Here is a 24702-nt window from a genome sequence, read left to right as displayed (position 1 = left end):
CTCGCAGCACGAGCTGGTGGCTGTCACCTCCTTGATCTCCATAGCTTGGTGCTCTTAATTCTGGGCTGGAAGATTCCTGGCTCCTCCAGGCAGAATCACATTTGTCTTTCACTTTGCAACTAGGGGGAGGGGTGAGGCAAGAAGGGAAACAAAGTACATTTAAAAAGCACATTGGAGTGGAAAGCCCACATGCTTCAAGTTAGCAGCCTTTACAATGCATCATGTTACCTGCTCCCTGCTATTTCTTCTGTTCATTCTTAGGGTCACACACTCAAAACTGGGGAGTAGTCTCAAGAGTGGACGGGAATGGCGACTGTGGCTGGTGATCTGAATTAACAGAAATAGGGATTTTTTTTTTCTTCTGTGGGAATGGTGTTGATAAATATTTCTATATTTAAACATATATGCACAACTTCCAGTTGTTAAATTTGTTCCCACCTGGTTTAGGCATAGCTGAGATTAAGGTGGCGGATTTACGTAGTGATCTGCACCAGAGCCCCACATCCCAAAGGATATTCATGGAGAGAACGGGAGACTGAGGGCAAAGGAAAGCTTGAGGCCTTTGTAAAGGACTGTGTTACCGACTCTGAACGGACAGTGTCTGCAAGTGAACGCAGGCAGGGCAGCCTGCCTTGGGTTCCTGCCTGCCGGGCCGTGACTAGAACTGGGTTTTCCTGTCTTGCAACATTTTTTGAAATGTCAAAAAATTTCTCATTCTGCGTGGGACAAAGTGTACTCTTTTTTTTCTGCCCTCTTCCCCCACCCCAGGCCGAGCCCGCCCTGAGCAGAGGAGCGCAGGCAAGGGCCGCCTCTGGGACAAGGGGTCCACGATTGGCCATGGGGGGCCATGGGGACCCCTCTGCTGGCAGGGCCAGGCCCCCAAGGGCAGCTCGGGGGCTGCCTCACGTTCACTGAATCACACAGAATCACAGAATGCTGGGGATCAGAAGGGACCTCAAAAGAGCAGGAACACCTAGATGAGGTTACACAGGAATGTGTCCAGGTGGGTTTGAATGTCTCCAGAGAAGGAGACTCCACAACCTCCCTGGGCAGCCTGTTCCAGTGCTCTGTCACCCTCACTGTGAGGAAGTTTCCTCTCATATTTAAGTGGAACCTCCTGTGTTCCAGTTTGCACCCATTACCCCTTGTCCTATCATTGGTTGTCACCGAGAAGAGCCTGGCTCCATCCTCGTGACACTCACCCTTTATATATTTATAAACATTCATGAGGTCACCCCTCAGTCTCCTCCGAGCTGAAGAGCCCAAGCTCCCTCAGCCTTTCCTCATAAGGGAGATGCTCCACTCCCTTCATCATCTTCGTGGCTCTGCGCTGGACTCTCTCCAGCAGTCAGTTCACCTCACCTCCACCCGTGCCCTATCTCCACCCCCGCGGCCTTGCTGGGAACCGCAGGGGCGGAGCGGGCCTTTCCCCGCAGCGGCTCCTAGAAGCAGCCGCTCCGCCGTAATTTCGAGCGTCACCCCCTCCCCTCGCTGTCGGGGCCCCGGTGCCGGCCCCGCCGCCGCGCACATCCGCCCGGCAGGTGTCAGTGTGGGCTGTGGGCCGGGCGGCAGCGCGGAGCGCAGGGAGCGCCGCCGCCCCTCCCCCGCTCCCTCCTTCCCCCCCCGGCGGCGGCCCCCGCGCCCGTCCGCCAGAGCCAGACTCGCTGCAGACAGGCGGCAGCCAGCGGAGCGGGCAGGGCGGGGGGAGGAGGAGGAGGCAGAGGAGGAGGAGAGGCTGGGGATGAGTTGGAGGCAGGCACAGCCTCAGCGCAGGGAGAGACGCTGCCGGAGACAGGCAGGGGGAGGCGGCGAGGCGCCCCGTCCGCTCCGGAGGAGGCCAGCCCGGCGCGGGGGAGAGCGGCGGGGCCCGGGGAGAGGTGAGTGCGTGCGGGCGGCTGCCCGCCGCGGCGGGGACAGGGGCGGGCGGGGGGGCACCGCGGCGGAAAGTGCCGGGGAAAGTGCGGGGAGGCCCGAGGTGAAGGGCTGGGAGCGTGCGAGGGACGAGGCGGCGGCTGCCGGGGGGCTCCGCCGGCGCCCTCCCTCCCGCCGCGGGGTGCCCCCGTCCCCCGGAGCCGCCGCCGGGGCCGGGCTGAACGCGTCCGTCCGCGCCCGCTCCCCACCTGCCCCCCAGGTGCCCCGGAGCGTGTCGCCTGCGGGGCTGCCGGGCGGCCGTTGGCCGGCGCCAGGGGCAGCGGTGACAGGTAGCGCCGTTAACTGGGGGGGCGGCCTGGGCGCCCTGCTTCGCAGCCTGGCCGGGGAGCAGCCGGACCGGCAGCCCGGCGGCGCGGCAGGGACAGCCCCGGGGCTCCGCGGAGGAGGCGCCGGCCGGCAGGGCGTTGGGGAGGACGGATCGTGCGGCACGTCCTCCGCGGCTGCTCCGGAGGAGAGACTTGCGGCTCCGTCTGGACGCCCCGCTCGCCTCAGGAGTGAGTGACTGCGGCTCGGCCGGCGGTGGTGGCGGGGCAGCCCGGGCGCGGTGTCCTGCCCGCCCCGCGGGACAGATCCTGCTCGGGCTGCCCGCGCCGGACAGGGAACTTTTACGGGGAGGAAAAGCAGCGATGCGGCTGCCGGGCTCATGCACAAGTGACCTGCATTTAATGAAGTGCTGCTTCCTTTTTTTTTTTTAAAGTTTATTAGCAGAAGTCTAGCTTTGCCTAAATGTGTCTGTTGCCTGCTTGCATCGTTGTTGTTGAAAATATGCAAATATGCATCCCAAATTTCTGAATGGGGTGCCAGGTTTGCCACCAGGTAGGTGGGCAGGTAGTTATGCGCAGGCTGTAACTCGGTACTTGCTGAAGAAACAAATACACCCTCGTGTGTAGGTTTAAGTTGACTAAAGAATAAACAGGAAACAGGCAAAATGCAAAAATAACTCTTTTTTTGGTGTTAGATCTTAACACCTAGAATGATAAAGGTTTTAGTGAGACTTTTTTCTTTGTTGTTTAGCAAGTGGGGGCTGTGCAAGAGAATAGAAATGAGGTGAATAGTTTCATATGATACTAGGAATAACTTTTGGTGTTACAGAAGCTTCTTGGTCTAAGGTATGGGCATCTTCTTGTCAGGAAGGAAAACTTACTTTACAAGGTTTGTTTGTTCTTACATACAAAAAACGTGCATTAAAATGTTTGTTGACTAGAAGAGTGCACCACGTACCATGTAGAGTGAAGTGTATGCAGCATCACACATGTGACATCTGCCGAAAAGGGAGAGAGTTTTTGCCGGTAAGAAAGCCCGAGGGGCAGTTACTGGTAGGCATGGATGAGGTCAGAATGTAGATGCTGCATAAGTATGATAATGTTGCTTTCTGGAAGGTGTCTCTTGGTTTTCATCCTTCAACCCCTGAGTATTGTTGGTTAGACCAGACTTTTATTCCTCCTTCCAATTTCACTTCTAGGGTAATGTTTTAAGAAATCTACTCCTTTTATAACGATCTGGCATTGTTTAAATAACATGTGATGCACTGTCGAGTGGAGTTGAATAACGGTGCAGGTGATGCACATGTGTATGGTTCCACTAATGAGAAGATAAATATCATGGCTTTGTGACTGTAAATTAAAAGGGAAGACCAGTGTGCTGGTGGGAAGCAGCCTAATCAACATCCCCTTGTCTGTGCTAACCGAAATAGTGATGGTACTCTGAACATCTATATTCCTGCTGGTGTTTTGGCACCATGTATTAAGTTACTGTGATACATAAAGCCACCAACATGAGCAGAACTTAAATTGGAATGTGTCAGCTATATGCAATTATGTACAGAAGTAAAAATACATATTTTTATATATTCTATGTTTATAGCAGCATATTTAATTCAGACTCTTAGGTATGTGAAAATTGTTGTTGCATACACATAAGGCATATCAGTATTCTCCAGTAAACTCTGATGCCTGTGCGGGCCTAAATGGTGATAAACGTATAATGCAGAATGAGTTAACAATGTGAGACAGTATATTTCAGGCCATGGGTTTATGTTAATTGAAACATTACAGGCATTAGGCAGCGTTTGACCGATGGAGTTTGAATTCAGTCTTCAGCATCTTAGACTTGTTACAAGAAAGCTCGAGGAAGTAGAGAGACATTCGGATTGAAGATTGTGGCACAGTTGTTTTAAGTCTGGTAAGGTTAAAACTATTGAACAGTAGCTTAACCTAAGGTTTTAAAACTAACCTGTCTCTTATTTTTAAGTAGGTGTGCCACTTTCTCTGCATACGGCATCGAAGCTGAGACTTGGAAAGATGAGTTGTTAGTTTTTTGTGCAGTGAAAGTATCTTTTGGGTTTTTTTTAGGGGGGGTGTAGGGAGGGTGGGACTAGGGGGAGAAGTTTTCTCACTGATTTTCTTGACGAAAATTTAGTTCTTTTTCACAGCTGCCCTACAGTACTCTGCCTGGTGGCTGCTGCGCTGCCACCAAAAACTGGTTGCTTTTAAGTGACACTGTCTAAAATGATTTGGGATACTTTCAGTATGTGGTGTGCCAGAAAGAAGTAAACTATTACTGAAATAATAGAAAGATATCTTAAAAGCAATTTAACTCGATATAATTTCTAAGAGAAATGAAGTGTTAAAAAGTGCACGCCTGCTCACGGACTGCAAGGCATCGTCAGGGATGGTTGTTGCATTTAACTTGTGAGCGGTCATGGACAAGTTTTTTCTTTTCCTGTCTGGAGTTTATCATGGCTCAAAACAGCTCCTTGCAAGTGAATTGGCAGTTACGGAAGACAAATACTTCTAGGAGTTCAGAGATGAATTTTCCTGCAGATTGGTTCTGTGGTAACCGTGAAATTCTTCAATGGCACCAAGCTAGTATCAGCTGCTCGGTTAAAGCTCTGATGCCAGAACAGTGGTGCATCAGTTGCTGGGAATCCAACTCTGTAGTGAAATGATTCATGCATATACATTTTCTTTTCTCAGTTGACAGCTATTTTTAAGAATAGCCGTATTGCCTAGAAGCTTGCTATCTAAGCAAAGGCAGCCTAGATAGCTAAAAATTTATTTCCCACCAAACATAATCTTATTTTTGCCAGACTTTAATATGTACACTAAAACATCTAAATGGAATTGATTTTAATTGATTCTTGTCAAGTCTGATGCTAATTGGTCCTTATAAAGCAATCATGACATTTTGGAGGTGCTGTCAGGAAGTCGGCAATTCTTTGCACAAACCAAGATGATGAGTTTGAAGTAAATGTCAGTTTGAAGCAATTTCTAATAATAACAGCTAGCAATATCTAAATGATAGTAGATTATCCATGTAACTTCTTGAAATGAGTGGGATTTAGTAGGTATATAAGTCGTCAGAAATTGTCTCAGAACAAAATCATGACACATTTGTCCAGCGTACTTCAACTTTTTCTGTGTGCTGCACAAGCAGAATCACAGACTGTTAGGGATTGGAATATTCCAGTGAAGGAAAGCTATAGACCTCTTTTTATTTTTTTTTTTTTCATTGTGTTCTTCTGAACTTTGTGTTTGAAAGAGAAATTTAAATTCGTTATTTTAGAGAGGAGTTGTATTTGCTTATTTCAGTTGAGTAATAGTAACTGTAAGGAGAATGCTTGCAGGTGAATAAAAGTGATTACAGTATTACAGTGTATTCTGTACTTCATGCTGGCAAAATGTCTCTGTATTCATCATCTATATGTAATATATGTATTTCAGTAGCCTATGCCTTGATTTAGCATATTTGGAATATGCTAAATGTAGATGCTTTTTACTAAATGTTTTTTCTTATTGTTTGGTTAAGGAATGGAAATTTGCAAGTACCCGTATCACCATTCATTATCACTCAACATAATAATGGGTAAATTTAATCTTCCTAATTAAGATTATTTGGGTCGCAAGAGACGAGGGAATGAAAATGAATCTTTTTCTTGCTGTTGTGCTGTGTCTGTTTTGTTCATATCTGCTTTGCTTTTCTCTAAAATCCTACTACGAACAGCACTCCAACCTTTTATACTGTGTTTGGATGATCTTGCTCTACATCAAACTTCACTTTCAGATAGGAGACCTAAGAACCTAAGTGCAATTTCTCTTCTTATTGCCAATGGAGAGCTTTCCTAGATTTGAAGTGAGTTTTCTTTGTGCCAAATGGTTGACTTTTCTAGAATAAAATCTCTCTGGGGTATGCAGAAGGTCCTCTGGTTAATATATCGGCATTCCCAGAACCCACTAAAACTCAGGCAGGTTGCCAGACACCACTTAATGAGGATGCCGAGTGTCTGGCACAAATCTGCATGAAAACCAGCAGAGAAGCTGGGGGTGGAAGTGCGTGCAGTGGGGAGAGCTCTGGGAAGGCGACACTTCCACACCCATAATTTATTTTTAATGTCTGCATTTTGCAGAGAAGCTGATGAGAAATCCTTACCACTGGATTCTGGAAACTCTGGATGCAGGAGTCTGGATGCTCCAAATTGAGGTAGCTGCGTTCTCATAGGAATATACTTTTCTTATAGAAGTAATTTATGGGTTAGGAGTGTTAGTTTTTGGGAGAGCACCAAAAAAGGAGCAGAAGCGATCGCAATTTTGTGTTTTATTATCTGCTAAAACTGAAGAGCATTTGAAAACGTTGTTAGACAATTTAGGAGACAATGGCAGTCAGTGACTGCCAGCATCCACACAGAAAGGCTGTTAAAGTTACATAGCAGGGATAAATAAACTACTGCTGCTTGAACACTTAGGCTCAGCATAAACCTGTGGTGGGTGGCTCTGCCTGATGCCACTGTGCTTAGGTTTTGCTACACAATGAGTAGAATTGCAGGTGTAATAGACTCTGATGGCTAGATAACTGTTAAAAAATAGTCATATGCCAAGCTGAGGCATTTTTCCATTAGACTGCCATTAGAAACAGAATGTATTGTTCTGTGTTGAATCAAATGTTTAATCTTAAAGGTTGAAACTGACTAAGCAGACTTGGTTATATTTTGAACTATTATCTCAGACATTTAAAGCAGGAACATTTTTAGCATTTTTCCCAGGCTTCAGTCTCTACCCTGCCCAGCCAAAAAAGCATTAGTCCCATATAGACAGATTTAAAAATAGACATTTGGTTGGTAGACATGACTGATTTTTTTTTTTTTTTTTTTTTAATCTAAAATAATTCTAATAGGAGTTGTGTGGGTTTTTTTTGCACATGGCTGAATTCAGAAATGTGTGTGCTTGTTACTTGCTTTTCAGTAGATGTTTCAGTTATGTATTTTACAGTTTTGGAGAACTATTCCTCTTTGGAGGAATTTTACTCCCTAGGATACTAGCATGTAGTTGATATGTGCTTTTTGGTAGGAGTAAATTATAATCTAGGTACTCCTGTTTGGTTTTGCTAAAATAAGACAGTGAATGAAAGTCATTTGACTTCAGTGCTGGTTGCAGTGGAAAAAAAGGAGAAATTATTCTGACAGTTGTATGGGGATCTGTGTAAAGTTTTATCTGTGTTGACACTGACTCCTACCTGTCTATAGGACAGGGAAAACAAGTGGCGAGAGTGGTGGACATTGTACCTACATGTTTAAACCAACATGTGTTTGGGATTAGTTCTAAAAGGCAGGACAGTATCTCCTAGAAAAGCTACACTGCTCAAATGCTGCACGTGAGAATGAAGTGGGTTGATGAAGTGTCTGTAGGAATTTCATTGTGTTTGCTTCTCCTAGTGCTCTTGATTTCTTCCATGCTAAACACCTTGATACCCTTTTTGTTGAAAACTGATGATAAATCTGCTTCTCAAAATGTAGTCACAATGTTGAACTTAGTACTGCCTATAAAAGATGAGCTCAGAGCTTTTAGTTCTTTTTGTATTCACTGTTTTGTTCCTATGTTCTGAAATTGTCTAAAAGACATACTGGCTTTCAGGGAAGATATGCTTTTTTGAATGTTTGTGTGGTAAATATTTCGAGGTCTGAATGATTCTATCATAATCTTTGACCGCTGAATGGATTTAAGTCGTGATTTTAGAGGACAGTACAAAATTCTGTTAGAACAAATGTTAGTACTTAATAAAGTAAAATCTAGAATCTCTCCCACATTAGAGAGAAGAATGGAAACCGGTCTTCTGGATAAACCCTGATTTGTATTCAGAATTCTAAAATAAGAATTGACTCATCTGCCTAGTATTATCTAGCATATGTCAGTATAAGGCTACAGTGCTTTGTCATGAATTTTCAGCGTCTGGTACTTGCAAGCATCTTCAAACAGTACTCTCTTTTAAACACAACTTCCAACTCTTCTTGATTTCAAAGATTATTAGAAGGAAAATGTGTGATTCTTTTTTAATTACCTTTTTGTGTTGTGTAGCTGAGCCTGTTTGGTTTCTTACACCTGCAACCTGGTTGTTCTCCATTTCATAGAGGGAAATGAGGAGCCAGTCTGTGACTGAGATATGAAGCAACCTCTTTAACAACCTTCTACTTCCACTGAGACTTTTGTGAAATTTTACTGTGTGTTAATTAAGAGTGGTGCATTATTATTTTGGACTTGTAAACACCCTTAAACATTCCATTAGGTGTTAATGACACATGAAGCAAGAATTAATATGAATTTGTTAGTCCTGTATCTAGTAGGGATGGACTATATGTAATTGCCTAAATGAAGCAGTGTTTCTTAAACCATTTGGTGTAAAAGGTATTGCTTCATTTTCTGCTTTTGCTTAACCATTAGTTATTGAGTCTAACGATGAGAATTCGTAGAGGGTATTTTGGCCTGTATTATATAGAATTTCAACTGGACATTTACTGTGGTTTGCTTGGGATTTTCATAAGGCAAAAGTGAGTTGTCTGGCTTCTGCCCTGTGGGTCACAGTTGAGGAGCAGAGCAGAAGGTGTGGGAGAGAAGATGTAAGAATGCTTACAAATAACCTCACTTAATCTCCATAGCTGTTGAACTGGTGCCTTCTGTGAAATACCAAATAGGTGTGTTTTCTTCTCTTATAATTTCACCCTAATGGGTGGCTGGTTTGTAGGTTTTGCTTAACTAGTGTTAAGCAAAATGAAGCAACATTTGTAAAAATATGTGCAGATAAGGTACAGTACTCCTAAATTAAAGATTGCACCTGACCATATAAAAGCTAGACTTGGGCTGACTAATAGCCTCTGTTGGTCAGTGCAGTTCATATGTAGATGTTTTATTTTACAAAAGGTTTGTGTTGACTGGAATTTCTCACTAGAGTTGTATGAGTAGTGGAAGTGGAAAGGAAGGAGGTTTTTTGGATGTTTCCAACATGGATGTTTTCTGTGTTTGTGACCCCTTTCACATTCCTCTTCCTGTTTTAATAACCTTCCTAGTAGGTTTTTAGAACCAGCACATTTGAGATAAACTTTTTGCAAATTCTCAATTTTCACTGAAAATGTCTTAAATCATGAGTGATCTTTATTTAATTGGGAAGTCTAATGTGATCCATCTATCCAACAAACGCAGCTTGCATAATGTTGGATACAGGTACTCTTTGGTGCCTACTTTCACATAGCTTATAATAATACAGACATTTTTAAAAAGCTACCATCTGTTGATGAACAGAAATACTGCCAATGTTTGTCAAATGCGTGCTTTATCTGACCTGTTCTACTTAGCACCTTATGGCAAAGCTTTCTCATCAAAGCATTTTACAAATATCTTTATTCTTATAGTGTTTTATTTGACTGATAACAATGGTGGTACGACTTTCTAATGTAGGGATTAATGTACCAAGGATTAGGGAGATAAACATCTCTTCAGTTATAAGAGGAAGTCACCTGCAGTGGGTAGAGAGATGAGGATTCTGACTCACAGCTGTAGGTGAAAATCACTGTTCTGTTCTAATGTTCTTTGCAGCCTTTTGATGAAAACGACTGGGATAATGTAAAGTTTTTACAGTAGTAAGCTCCAATAATCTATGGAGATTGGTCTCCTTTTTTCATAGGTGGTGCATAGGCAAGCGTGTAAATTTAAAGAAAGAAACATCACAGTGCTAATGTGTGTTAGTGCTGACAAGGTGCAGTAATGAGTTAAGAAGCACTTGGTTCATGTTTCTTTTAAATTTTGTTTGAAATTACCTAAAAACATAGCAAACCAAGAGGAATTAAAAGTACAGAGGAAAAAGAGGACCTCTGTGGGTTGTAGAGTGGGAGGTAGATGTATAAGATATTCTCAAAGTGTCTTTGGAAATGATGAGTCTGTCTTCAGTTGAATATGCAACCAGCAACAGGCTCTGCCTTTTCCCATTCCTTGTTCTCCCCTGGGTATTGTTAGAGGTGCGAGATAAAAGTCTTTAATCATGTCTACATGGAGACACCAAAGCAAACCACTTGAAGTGTCGAGTCAAGATGTATATGTTAAAGTCTGTTAAACTTCTGTGTGAATGCTGTCTTGAATGTAAAACAGTCTTATATATTTAGCTTGGATCAATCAAAGGTCATTTTACATCTGAAGGAGAACATCACTCAGAACATAAGTTAAATTATGGTGATCTAAAACGGTCGGTGTGTGAATGAAAGCCTCTTGACATAGATGTGTGCCATGCTTTAACTTCAGTGTTTTATATTGTGCTTGATTTATCTCAACTTTCCTCCATGTTGCTTGTTATTGATCGGTTTTCATGATGCTGCTGTTAAGAGGCATCTTGAAGCTAATAGCAAACTTTGAAGTGAATGTAATTTAGCCAGAAAAAGGAGTTTGGAGTTTGTTGAACTTGAGATCTTCCATTGCAACTAAAATTAAAATAAGACACAACCTTTCTTTGATTTCTGGTGAACTGTGTTTTGGCCGGAGGCCTGGTGTTTTCAGGGTCTTCAACACAGAGCTAAACTTCCAAGGATCCTGCTTTGTGACCAGGGACACCATGTTTCGAAGAACATGTGGTTTCCTTGAGCAGCCTGTGTGAGAAGTCTGCTGCAGAGTCAAGGACTGAGAAATCTGTGCAGACCTACTTCAGATTTGGGGACCTGCAGTGATCTGCAGTATCTACATGTTGAAACTGTTGGTTCTCTAATGAGTAAAAGTAAGAAAAAAATCCATTCTATTTGACAGTTGTAAAACTGAAGCCTTCAGTCAGTAGGAAATTAGAAGATTTTGGGGGGTTGTCTGCTTGGAGACAAATTAATAATATCGGAAAATATGTTGCAGCCCATGAACTGGCTAGTTCCCTTCTGAGCTGTGTTTCATTGTGCTTTCATGCATGCTGATTAATATCTCTCTTTGCCTTCCTTTTCAATTGGGAATTCCTCTGAAGGAGCACCTCAGGAGAATCCAAGCCTTTGTTGCCTAAAGGCTTTAATTTACTCTTTGTCATGTCAGCCCTGACCACAGAGGTTTGCATGTTGCACCTCCCTGACATAAAGGAAAAAAATATTCTGAAGTTTTTATATTCATTAAAATGAATAATGAAGCATATATTCTTCAGGGTTCTGAGAAAGAAGGGAGATAGTTGTCTTTTTCTTGTTTGTTTTTGCCCAGCTGAACTTGTCTCCTGGAGGGACAGAACTGCAGAGAAGAGGAACCGTCCAGTGGAATTGCAGATGCTGTGTATATAGCTGGGAATTTTGTTCTACCTATGCCCTTACAAAATGGAGGCTTTTCCTGGACATTCCTTTTGAGGTCCATGATTTGAGGGAGATAGAGATTGTATGATTTCCCTAAAGAGGAAGATGATACTCTTGTCCCTTTATTTATAAACATTCTATTTTATAAGACGATTCAAGGATTGTTGTAATCTCCTTATTAAAAAAAAAACCAAACCACCATCCTTGTGAACTTTCAATTGGCTAAAAGCTGTGAATGAAAACTTGGGAACAATTGTATGGTTGAAGATACCAAAAGCACAAGTGTCCTTTTAGAAAATGGAGAGACAAATGAGTTCTGATATATTAGCTGTTGTACATTTAGCTGACGCTTCCAAGATGCTTGCATACTTGTTAAGTTTATGGCCACTGCAGGAGAGGCAGATAGGTTTTAGCAGCTTAAGTATCTCCCTGACTCATGAATGTATAGAATTCCAAACATATTCCCAGGGTCAGTAAGTTGATCTGTTTTTAAAATTGAAAAGTTTTGTCACAGAGTTGGAACACTCTCAAAGATCTAACTTTTTTGTTTTACAGATATTAGAGGCAAGAGAAAATATGTATTAAGTCATCTTACTGATAATCCTGAGTCATACATTTAGGTGAAGGTGAAGAGTAAAATTCTTACTGGATACTAAGGATCGTCTCTCTTCACAGTCTAAAAATGTCAAATGGAATTCTTTTTTCCCGTTTCTGACCTTGACGTGTGAAACACACCATAGCCCCCTCCTGTACTTGAGATGTTCTCGGGTGTCTCTGACACCTACCAAAAACTAAATGCTGTATGCAACTGGTTCTGTTCTCTCCCAGATATTTCTGCTGGTTTTCCTGTTGCTCCTGTAGCTAGACTTTTCGCTCGCTCTCTCTTTTTTTTTTCCTTTCCAGTCCTTTAGGACACAGACATTTCAGAGACATCACGCATCTGTAATGTCTAAATGGCTTCCTCCTCTTTGCTTTCCCCTTACACCCCAATCAAGGAATTCCAGATGGAAGCTCTTTGGTGTCAGTAACAGCTGCACAGCAGATAATTTTTTGCATCCTCAGAACTGTAATAGTTGTAACTCCATATATGTAGTTATGATATACATTCACATTAAGGATATTGTGGTCTTTAGGTTTCCTCAAGACTCTTCTAATAGTGCTCAATATAGCATTTTCCCCTATTTTCTGTTGCTGGTTAGAAGTGGCTTCTTTAAACAGAAAGAAGATATTCTGTTGTAAACCTGATTTTTAGGAAGTCTGAATATTTCAGAGTCCTATGTTGTGATTCAAAAACTGTGCTCCCTTCTTTCATCTCTAGGGTTTATAATAAGGTGTCAGCAATGATCTAGTCCATCTGGGAGCTTGCATCAATGCTTGGGAGAGCCATATGTGTCTGCCTCAAACAAGGCTATAGAAAAGTGTTCCACTAGCAACCAAGATGTCATCCATCTGCTAGACAATCCTGTAGCTAGTTAGCTTAATGACGTATTTATTTGACTGGAGGTTTCTGCGTAGCAGACTCCAGCTTTCCTCCCTCTTCAAATTAATACCAAAACCCTCCATGCTCTGGAGACAAACGCCTGCCCATTCTGGAGAATGTCAGGAAGTTTGTGGCTCGATGGGTTTGATCTGTTTGTCTACTTCAGGATGTTGCGCTCCCAAATTCAGAGTGAGCCCATTGTTAGGAGATGGCTCCAGCCTTCCTGTTCGGGGGTCCCGTGCAGTGCAGGTGTCTGGGTGGCAGAGGGATCAGCAGACGAGACGCAAGACCTGGGTGACCTTAGATGCGTGTAGAAATCCAATCACGCTGCTACTACTTTAGGGTATTATTTTAGCACACGGAGCTGTGCGAGGATTTCCTCCTGTGGCAGTCAGAGCTGGAATTGTAAACATTTTGCCCGGCTACATGGAATAAACCACGTGATTATTTCACTCAGTGGCTTTAACAGAAATGTTTATGCAAGATTAAGGGGTTCACAGTCTTCAAAGGTACGCGTTCTAAATGTTAGTAGTCTCAGATGGCCCGGCAAAGTCAGAGCTCCAGGAATTGTGGTGGAAATGTACTGTGGGAAGAGAAGCCCTATAAACTTCAAATACTGCTCATTCTTGCTGTGGTAAAATAGAGCACATCAGGACAGACTGTCATCGATATTTTTTTTTTCCAGCCACTCTATCTGCCGTTTATTTTTAGTCCAAAGAGGCTAAGTCACTGTTGCAAATTCTAGGCTGATCTGATTTCTAATCTGCATGTGAGTCAGAGTTGAGAAGGGGGCAAAACAACAGGAGAAATGCAAATCTAGATGACAATAATGTTTTATGTTAATGGCAATTATATTAATCTGTGTTGAGGCAATCTAGTGAATTTAATGTGGAAAAATGCATATGTGTATTCAGATAAACTGCTATATGGTTGGGTCCATCAGTAAATGTTGATTCATATCTTGCAAGGCAGTTAAAATGCAGCGTCACATTCACTTCAATGGGAATTGAGAGACCGTCTCAGCTTTTTCTGAATACAACTGTTTGTATGATTGGAGCTGAGACAGTGCTATCTACTGAGTTTGGTAAATGTTACATGACATTGTTTTTATCCATGTCCACTATTTTAAACAATCTGTGAACTTCAAGGAAAAATTAGTAGTCTATGCAGGTCCTAAATAGGGCTGAGAAACGTATCCCAGATGAGGCACAGAAAAAAATGTTTTCTTGGCTGTACACTAGAGGCCTCTCTTCTTACAGGTGTAAAATACTTTTTTGTGGACATAGTGGCAGATCTAAGGTGAAAAAGTAGGTGAAAGTAAAACCAGGACAAATCCATGGAGGAGTGTAGAGTTGTCCACGCTAAACAGAGGTTGAACAGATGAACCGTACTCACTCTTGCTTCATCTTCTAGGGATACAAAGAGAACTGTAGAATAATTCAGGTTAGAAGGGACTTTCATCGAGTCCAGCCTGCAGTAATAGGACAAAGGCTTTTCTGAAGAAATACTCTTGAATCTAGAAGTTTGATACTTAGATCTTAATTTTCAAAACTTGATTTTTTTTTTTTTTTTGTATGTTTTGAATTGCTTGTGTTTGGGCAGAAGAGCAGTAAAGGTGAAGTGGAAGAAAATGATGAGAAAAAGACAACCTTTGATTCTAAAAACTCTGAGTAAGTTCCAGAAAAGAGCAAAGTTGACACAAACTCCTGTTGCAAGTGGGAGGGAGTCATGAGTAGCTAGAAGCTGTTAGGTGTGTTTAAATTAATCAACACTTCTATTTCCTTGAGGTGGTCTCTTCAACGTCTTGTCCATGTAATTAGTAAAGAATCTTGCAGTTTACTTTCTGAGAAGGGAAACAGCTGACAATTCTTCACTGATAAGAATGGCTGGATTTTTATTTGTATCCCTTTTGCCACAGGGCTACTATCCCTTGTTAAATAAAACACAATCAAGGAGTCTTTTCTACCTCATAAAAACATAGAAGTCCTCTCCGATGTAACTCTTTGATGGGTGAGAGTAGCACCGAATAAGCTTTTGGTGAGAAAGGGATTTTACATCCTGCTGGAAAGCTTACTGTATCAAAACTTAATTGTTTAAAACCAATGAAAAAAGCTTTTTTGTATTTTTCCAGAACATTGCATTTATATTGGATTGAAGTGTTCTTCTGTAGTCTTGTATGGTACCATGCAAAACAAAAGAAAAAATCATTTAGGATAAACAGTCATGTTACAAAATAATATAAAATGCCAATTTCAGTTTTTATTGCATGATCAGTGTCATCAAAAGAAAATGTTACAAGAAAAATTTCTGTTTTGAAACAACCCCAGTTGAGACCACATCTGGAGTGGTTAGTAGATGGAGAGAGGTTCTCCTTCCCCTCTACTCCGCCCTGGTGAGACCACATCTGGAATATTGTGTCCAGTTCTGGGCCCCTCAGTTCCAGAAGGACAGGGAACTGCTGGAGAGGGTCTAGCACAGGGCAACAAAGATGATTAAGGGAGTGGAGCATCTCCCTTATGAGGAAAGGCTGAGGGAGCTGGGGCTCTTTAGTTTGGAAAAGAGGAGACTGAGGGGTGACCTTATTAATGTTTATATAAAGGGTGAGTGCCATGAGGATGGAGCCAGGCTCTTCTTGGTGGCAAACAATGATAGGACAAGGGGTAATGGGATCAAGCTGGAACACAAGAGGTTCCACTTAAATTTGAGAAAAAACTTCTTCTCAGTGAGGGTGACAGAGCACTGGAACAGGCTGCCCAGGGAGGTTGTGGAGTCTCCTTCCCTGGAGATATTCAAAACCCGCCTGGACATGTTCCTGTGCGACCTCATCTACGTGTTCCTGCTCCATCAGGGGGATTGGATGATCTTTTGAGGTCCCTTCCAATCCCAAACATACTGTGATACTGTGATGCATTGGATTTCTGGCGGCAAACAGATCCATGGAAGTATTTCTGACAAGAACTGAAAACTTCTTGTTTGGGAGCTTTGCAGTGTATTATTTAGTTACATTTATTTGCTTTGGTATTTTTAAGTTCCCTTACTTTCTTTGCAAATTTGGGCCTTGATTAGGGAGATGACTAAAACTCTGTTCTGATGCTTCATTCTTCTTCATATCTGTTTTACTATGAAGAGTAAATATTATTGTATAGAAGATGGGGTATCTTGCTCTTTGGTCTCAGCTATAGTTTGTCTGAACTGATTGCTAGGAATATTAATCTTCATTTCTTACATGTATATGTATGGTCCTATGCAAGGTCCTCTTTATTTTTGTAGTTTTTTATATGTCCTACTGCCCATTTCTCAGTTTTGCTTACCTACTGCTAATCCTGTGGACTTTAATGGTTCCTACAAATGAAAGGTATGTGCAGAAAATTAATCATTTTGAACCAGCGCTATGTTTCTGAACTTTGAATTGAGTCTAATAATAAACCAAATGAGGTTTTGCTTCTGAAGAGCATAGTGTTGCCTATGTCAGGTCTTTTCTCATTAGCCATTTTTTTTCTTCTTCTAGCCCTTCATATATATTGATGTATATGTGATTTTTCATGTCATCAAGTGTTCCTGTCCAGTTATGTAGAAGTGCTGTTATGAAAGTAGATTATGGGCTTGACTTCTGCTGAAATAATTAACATAAAATTGGACTGTTTTCTCCAATTTAGTTTGTGTATACTAAGATAGCATTGTAACACATACTGATTGAAAAAAAGGAGGTAGAGGATGTTGGTACATCTTCCTAGAGTATTTTTGGGAATCCTGTTGCTTGGGTCTCACAGTGATAAAGTTTTAAGTCCTTGTCTTTGTATTTGGATGTTCAGAATAAGAAAAGAAAAGAACCAGCATACACAAATATTTGACTTTGGAAAGTGTGCTTGATGCCGAGTGGTTTCTGTTTGGCACTATATTGTGTTATAATCTTGATGCTACTTATGTTAGAGGAAAGAGGCTTAGAAAATAGGTGAAAAATATGAGTGTCTTTGACTTTTGCCTTGAAAGTTTGTTCTGTGAGCTTGAATGTGTGATAGACTTGAATACTGTGAGCGCCAACAGGCTTATTTCAACTTTGCTCAGCCAGGGACTAGACCTTGAATACACAATTGAGGGTGGACACCATGTCTACCTCCAGTAGCGGAAATACCTATAGTGAGTTATCACACCAAAGTCTTATCCACTAGAAATGGTAGATGGTACAAAATCAACTTGCTTCATTTTAAAGTACTTGCTATTTATGTCTGCCAAAGCAATTAGCTACCTTCTTAATTTCTGTGTAGCTGTCTGATTGCTGACACAGCGTAATTTTTTTTCTGTTCAGGGTTTTTCATATCAAAGTAAATTACATGCTACAGGGTGCCTTTGTTTTGTGAACGTCACTTTTACAGTCAAAACCTTACACACTGCTGGATAAACAAGTCATGTTGTAATTAGGTATGTCTGTTTTCACCAAAACCATGTCAGAATGTAAAACCATCTAATTAGAATTTGACTGAAGTGGCATGAATATCATTGTGCAATCTTCTCTTTGCTGGTTGTATGCCTGTGTTATGAATACTGCGTGGCCTTTGTAGTGTCAAATGGTCCTGCAAAGAGCTGACCATGAAGTATTTTTTTGCATTGTTTGTTTTTAATTAATAATTATTGTTGAGCAATTATTCATGATGATACTTGTCTGAAAATGTTGTTTTATCTGTTAAGGTTAAATTAAAAAAAAGTTATGGGTCTTATTAATATTTTTCATCTTCTTTTTAGATAGCCTGTAAAAGGTAAATAGTACAGATACAATACCCCATATAATTGAAAGTTACTGATAAAATGGGGTAGAGTAACATGGATAATGCAAAACCCAAGCATGCTTATAGTGCATATACATAGGTTAATTAGATTTACAAATGTGTTTTTCTTGGTCTAGAACCTTTAAAATGAAGCTAGCATATAGAAAACTAGAAATTAAATTTCATGGATGTTTGAAATCCGGTATGAACTAGAGCAAGGACTTATAAAACACAAAAAAACCCAATACAAAGTATACATTACAGAGGCTTGTAATAATTTTACCCCCCCCCCAAATCAGTTATTATTTTTCTTCTCTTTGCATGAGCAGCTGTTAGATTGGTGCCATCTCAAATGTTTAAGGAAGGAATAAGACTCCATTTCCTGTCTTCGTTTTACATGGTCTTGCTCCATACGTTATTTAATTAAATGGGCTGGGGTAGAGGACCATGTGCCATCCAGAACCACCAAGATGACATCTAGATCTTCTTGTCACTGTTAAATTAATTTTCATCTTGCTACTGTTCAAACTGTTTCTCCATCCATTTCCACAAACTTTGGGAATCTTAGCTTAGTAAGAGTTTCCTGGGTGCCAGGCCTGAATTTGACTTTGTGATTATTCAAGTGTATTTTAAACATCTAAGAACTTTGTGTTATTGTTAGGAATAAAAAACTGTTCAATGTCAGTGCTGAAATTTTGAATTTTTGTGTCATGTTTACAATGCATTGTCAAAGATACAGAAAGAAGCAATGACTTAAAAAAGTAAAAAAGATCTTCTTGAAGTCTTATGATGAAATTATAAGTAAAAACAACAACCCAGGCAACTATAACCTTCCTTCATGATATGTCTGGTTCAAACTGGTTGAAAGTAAATATGGAAACTTAAAGGAAAATAAATATATTTTAATAAATTATCAGTGGCACTGTTTAATGCAAACTAAATGATTCATTCAGACATTATAGGGACTACTTTGCCACATGTTGAAAATAACCTGTAAGATAAAAATAAAACATAGTACTTAAAAAGGAGGGGCCAGAAGATTTAATCCAGAAGATTTAAATCTGACAAATGAGTGCCTGTTGCCTTGGCTGAACTGAGGAGCGATTCCAACATAGAGATGCAGGCAACAATACTCTTGTACCCCTGGAAATGCAAATTTGACAAAAATGCTGGTTGCTAAAGAGTACTGCTTTCAATTTGCCAGACACCTTCCCCACATATCCCTCAGTATGGTGTTCTGAGGAGGTTATTTGTACATCAGTGTTGTTCTCTACTTGCCTTTTCCCTTTTCTTTGTTTTACTGCCAGTGAGCTATTCTGATTTCCTGCAAACTGAGTTAACAAGAGCTAATACTGATACTTTCAGGTTGTTTATTCCCATCTGTTCTTGGAACAAAATAAGTGTTCTTACCTAATTACTGTAAGTATTTATGAAGCATTCCATCAGAGGGGAAGGATTGCATCTGAGGTTGGGGTTTAGGGCACAGTTGCTTTCTCTAAGTAAACATATATTTAGAGAGGCAAAGAGATTAAAAGAATAAGATGACTACGTAGGGGAGGTGTATATGCAAACACATGTACGTAATATATAAAGAAAAAACTAGTCATATGGATCTTTACAATGAAATGACTGATGATGAAGAAGCGTGACCAGCAGGTTAAGGGAGCTGATTCTGCTCCTCTACTCCACTCTGGTATGACCCCATCTGGAGTCCCGCGTCCAGCTCTGGAGGCCCCAACATAGTAAGAGCATGGACCCATTGGAGCAAGTCCAGAGGAGGGTCATGAAGATGACTGGTCGGCTGGAGCACCTCTCCTGTGAAGACAGGCTGAGAGAGTAGGGGTTGTTCAGCCTGGAGAAGAGAAGGCTCCAGGGAGATCTTATTGTGGCCTTCCAGTACCTAAAGGTGACCTACAAAAAAGCTGGAGAGGGACTTTTTACAAGGTCATTGGACAAGGGATAATGGCTTTAAACTGAAAGAGGGTAGATTTAGATTAGATGTAAGAAAGAAGGTGGTGAGGCACTGGAACAGGTTACCCAGAGAAGTTGTGGATGTCCCATCCCTGGGAGTGCTCAAGGCCAGGCTGGATGGGGCTTTGAGCAACCTGGTCTAGTGGAAGGTATCCCTGCCCGTGGCAGGGGGGTTGGAACAACAGATGATCTTTAAGGTTCCTTACATTCTGTGATAACTGAATCTAAATTCTTCAGAGTATTCTGTGCAGTTACCCCCGAGTATCCTTCCCTCTGTCCTTTTCTGCTCTGTGTGTTGAATAAATACCAGTTGGGTGAGAAAAATGCTTTGGGTAGACTGTTATGGTGTTTTGTCAACCTATGGCTCATGTAAACCTGAAGATGATTGAAAAGAGGGAGCATATTACACAGCTACCTTCCAAGGAGCTGTGTGTTGTTTTGTCTTTATATATGAGAACTGTTACACAGGGAAGAGTCTGAGTCTGGGACTCTAAAGGATATCAACATTCTTTCGATTATGTTGGCCCACTGTTCATTTTTTTTCAATACAAAATACTTATTTTTGAAAGAAAAATTGAGTATAAGGAAAACAGATGTGATCCTAAGGTACATGGATTTACAAAAATTAAATTGCATATTGGCAGGCTTTCCCAGTGGTGACTGTTGGACATATAGGAATACTGTGAATAAAAGATTTTTTGGTGTGACTCATGTTGCATTGTGTTTGTTGCTATTATGCATACATCACATGGTAAAAAATAAATCTGTCTAGGTATCCATGTCTACTGAGACATCTACGTTGATCAGTTGATCATATATCACAGTTGGCTTTGGAGTGGCCATTGCAGTAATGTGTGGCACAGAAGCCAAGTGGCGCAGCCAGACTGGTGTGTAAGGTGGGCTGCTCTTGAATTTCCACCAGTTTCCACCGGTCTCCTTGTGTTTGGTTTCCATTGCTCTGGTGGCAGCCTGACCCTGCCCTGAGGAGATAACACTTGTTTCCTGGCTATAGACAAGGCCTGTCTGATGAACATTTGATATTGACTGAGACATTTTGCTTACAGTCGAAGCTCTTTGTAGAAATGGAAACTTTTGTCTTGACAACTAAACTACAGCTAATAATAGATAAATAAAGAAAACAGGTCCAAGTGTATAATTATTCTTACAAAATTCAAATTTATTCTTGAGTTTGAGAGCCAATCTGAAGACAAGTGTGTTTGTGTTTTAGATCTGCATCATAAAGAGCTCAGACTTCTCTGTGGCACAATAGTTTTATAGTAGGCTTCATCTGTATCTGTTTTAGGTGCTGTTTTTTCTGTGATAAAATGCGTTTTCTACTCTAGTTTTCTGCAAAGACGACTGTTCATTTGCACTGTAATGGCTCTTCCTTACATTTCAGTGAGTTAACATTTCAGAGATGTGTTCAGTTTGACTGGGAATCTGCATGTCAATCCAATGTACTCTGTATGCTTCAGAAGAGCCCTGGCTTTCACTAGAGAGCCACGTAATAGATTCATTGTGATTTTTATCCTCCACTACAAGATTAATCATTTCCTTTTCTTCCCCCACTTACTCAACCATTTAAAAGTTGAATTTCCAATATGATTTGTTGTGTGGTTGGGACTTAATAGAGTAGGAGCAATGGCATGTAATGTGGCAGTGGGAAACATTGGAAAGAACTCTCCTTTTTCTGTTTAGTTTTACTATTTCACTTTTTTTTTTTTTTCCCATTGGAGCCATTCCAGTTCTTTATCAGATGAAAGGCACTTACCTAGTCTTCATTAGCTTGTGCTTAGCACATAGTGGCAAGTGCTTAGATACTATGGTAATATGAACAATATACAAAGTTTTATGAAATTAGAATATTGGACTTTTATCTCTCTCTCTGTCTTTCTCTCTATATATTTTTTTTTTCCTTTTTAGAACAGCCAGATAGCTCACCAGCATTTCTGCTGTGCTAGGACTTTTTCTCAGAGAAGGATTTGGGCAGGCCTCAACACATGGAACTTAAGTTCCTATCCTCATTCTGAGGAGGAACAGCAGTCCTGGCTCAGCATTGAGTTCATCTGCATATAAGGTGTTTTAGAGGGGACGTAGCATGAAGAATTTGTGTCAGAAATCAAATGTAAATTGTCATGTTCAGTCACAGCACAAAAAATAGCAAGGGTCTGAGTTACCTCCACAACCTTTCTGGAGTGCAGAGAAAGAACTGTTGAATGGCAGTGAAGACATCCTCTGTAGTGAGGGCCTCCGGGGGACTGCATTTTGGGGTGGGAGTTAGTGTACATGAGTTTGGACAAGCTGACTTGTTGTGGTTCCATCTGTGGATTTCAAAGACAGATTTAACAGTGGGATCTATTTTTTTTTTTCTTTAAACTATTTGTGAAAGAATGAACATTGTATTTAAAATCACATACTCTGGTAACATGACTACTCTTCTGGAACTATGAAAGATCAGCTTCGAGAGAGGCCCTTTTATTAGAGGGTGGCTTTGTTCAGAAATACATCATTCACCTACCACAACACTGGAGATGATTGATGTGTGATCTGACACTGTACCTGTGTTTGCCTCACACTAGAAGCCCCCCTTGCTGTCCATCCCTCTTTTAATTCTGTTGCTTTCTGTAGGAGGCATCTTGAATAACTGATTCATGCCTTGGATGCAATCTGATAAACCCTTTGTTTGTGGTGTGCTGAACCTGGAAGGGAGGACCCCTCTGTAAAACTGCTGTTGTTAAGAGAAATAGCCCCAAAGCGTATCAGTGTAAATTTTCTAATCTATAGCAATATGAATAATCACTGCAGATTATTTCACATAAAATTGCAGAGACAGGAGGTACTTTGGGGATGTGCTTCTCAGACTGTAATCTCCTTTCATTTAAATTCACTATAGAAAGATAAAAATTGTCCTTCTGTTTTCTTGAAATGTATATGTTAAATCTGGTGATGTTATGAAGAGAAAGCAAATACTCAGGACTATTAAGCTGATGATAGGAGGTGGAGGTTTTGAGTTTTTTTTTATTTTATTTCTGGAGGATAACCTTAATGTTGTGGACTCCCTCCCCTGTCTCATTTTGCACCTTGACATGTGAGTCTTCTATCAGTGCCTTGATACGTTTTACTCGGAAGTATCTTGTTTAATAGAATGAACTGTGCTTAAATGATGATTTCTTGATAGGTTGAATTTTACTGTCAGCATTTTGGGAGCACACATGCATATGTTCTGTGATCTTGGTCTGCCCCAGATGTATGTGAATACAGAGCACTCATTTGTTTGGGGAAAATGCCTCTCCAGGGGTCCGAAGACCTGTCTGCATGTAAAAAACTGCAGGAGGCAGCAGGAGGAATTTATAAGAAAAATAACAAGAAAAAAATCTGTTTAGAAACAAGGAACCTCTATAAATGACCCAGTATGGGACCAGTATTATAAAAATGCTTGTTTAATTGTGTCAGCAACTAGAAGTAGCTGGATTTGGGAGTGACTCAAGGAAAGGGTGATGTGGGTGAATGGGTGATATAAAGAATAACTTTGGAAAATAACGTTGCCTGCATTACAGTAAGGGATAGCAATTTTTTATAATGGGCTGAAAAACAGATGAAAAAAACATCCCCTTGATCTACATGGTGCTGGTCACGGAGTTCAGTGTGTTTGAGCTTCCCTGTAGTTACTGAGGCTGTGTCTGGTGAGATGCATAGCTTCTAACTCTTCCTCCTGCGCAGCTTGTTAACATTGTGTGGCAGGTTCTTGCAGGGAGATTGGAGATTGCCAGTGGGGCTTGAAGACCTGCAAAATCCAGAAATCCCTGCGTTTCTGTTGTTAAACAGAGGAAGTGCCTTGACTAGTAGAATTATTTCACTTTAAGCCATCAGACTAAATATAGAAATACTTATTGTCTGAAAGTTAGGCCAAGGTTGTTGTAAAATTACCCAGTAACCTGTGTGATCACTCCCAGTAAATAACAACAACATATGTTGTCATATAAAAGTGGAAATGGATCTGGAATGGCTGGTTAAATCAGACTAATGTCCATCTGTCACGCAAACTAATAAGTAACTTTTCTTTGTTCTTGTGTTTAATAAGGGTGGCCCCATCAAAATGTCAATAAATATTGTTAGGAATACAGAGGACCCATGTGGTTTTGGATGGATTAGAGCCAGAGATGTGTATCCATCTTCGGTGATTGTAAGAGAGAAAGAGAATACTGAATACAAAAAGAAAGTTCCAAAAATGCCTTTTGGGTACTGATTTAAAGTACAGATTAATGTTACAGTCGTGACTTTTTGATGTAGATTTAATGCAGAGAGGAGCCGAGTATCTCTGAGTTGCGCCGCCTTGCTTGGGTTGGGAGGTGCCTGCCCACCCTGCGGCTCCTGTTTGCAGGAGCCACCACTGTGCAAAGGTGACTCTCTCAGCTCTGTGCAGCTCAGCTTTCTGTCTTTAATCGTACCCAGTCACGTGCTGGTCACCTCGAATTTATTTTTCCCAATGCTAATAAAGTACACTAATTTTTAAGTATCGATACTGTGTCTTCTGTAATGCAGCCTGTGGTATTTTAGTGCTCTAGTATCTAGTCTGTGTTTCCATTAGAAGTTTTGTGTCCTGCACATTCTATTTTTTATTCCACTGTGTTCCAGTAGTCGAGTAGTCTTTTCTTTGAAAGTATCTGCAGCACGAGGATTCTTATGCACAGGCTGCTTTCTATGATGAGCTGTGTGAGGTAACACCTGTGCCATACAGAGCCCCGAAAGAATATGGGGTGCGTCTGCCCCCTTGCCTGTCTCAGCTTGCTTCTCTTCCCCCTGCTGTGCTTAAGTTCTGTCCTCCTGGTGCCAGTTTGCAGTCTGCGTGAGCAAATCAGCTAAATGAAGTTCAGTCTCCAAAATACTCGACAGTGACCTGTCCGTGACTGGGTAAGAATGTCAGGTTCATTCTGCTGTTGGTGAAAGCAAAGTGAGGTGGTAACAGCTCCATACAGGGAGCTGCTGTGTGT

The 24702-nt window shown here is 41.2% G+C and overlaps 1 protein-coding gene across 3 annotated transcripts in view; it reads left to right on the top strand.

Annotated features, from left to right (window-relative positions):
• Positions 1 to 1674: 1674 nt before the first annotated feature.
• LDLRAD4 (low density lipoprotein receptor class A domain containing 4) overlaps positions 1675 to 24702 on the top strand; it is a 301744-nt gene continuing 278716 nt past the window's right edge. For 2 of the 3 annotated variants that reach the window (XM_065053070.1, XM_065053068.1), the window contains exon 1: positions 1675 to 1877. The gene's annotated coding sequence lies outside the window, so the exon portion shown is untranslated. Of the gene's footprint in view, positions 1878 to 6337; positions 6412 to 24702 lie in introns of all 3 variants that reach the window. The other variant, XM_065053069.1, reaches the window with a different exon arrangement.

The sequence above is a fragment of the Columba livia genome, chromosome 2 (genome assembly GCF_036013475.1).
Source record: "Columba livia isolate bColLiv1 breed racing homer chromosome 2, bColLiv1.pat.W.v2, whole genome shotgun sequence".
Taxonomy (NCBI): domain Eukaryota; kingdom Metazoa; phylum Chordata; class Aves; order Columbiformes; family Columbidae; genus Columba; species Columba livia.
The sequence above is the reverse complement of the archived record's forward strand: the minus strand, read 5'-3'. Positions and strand labels throughout refer to the sequence as shown.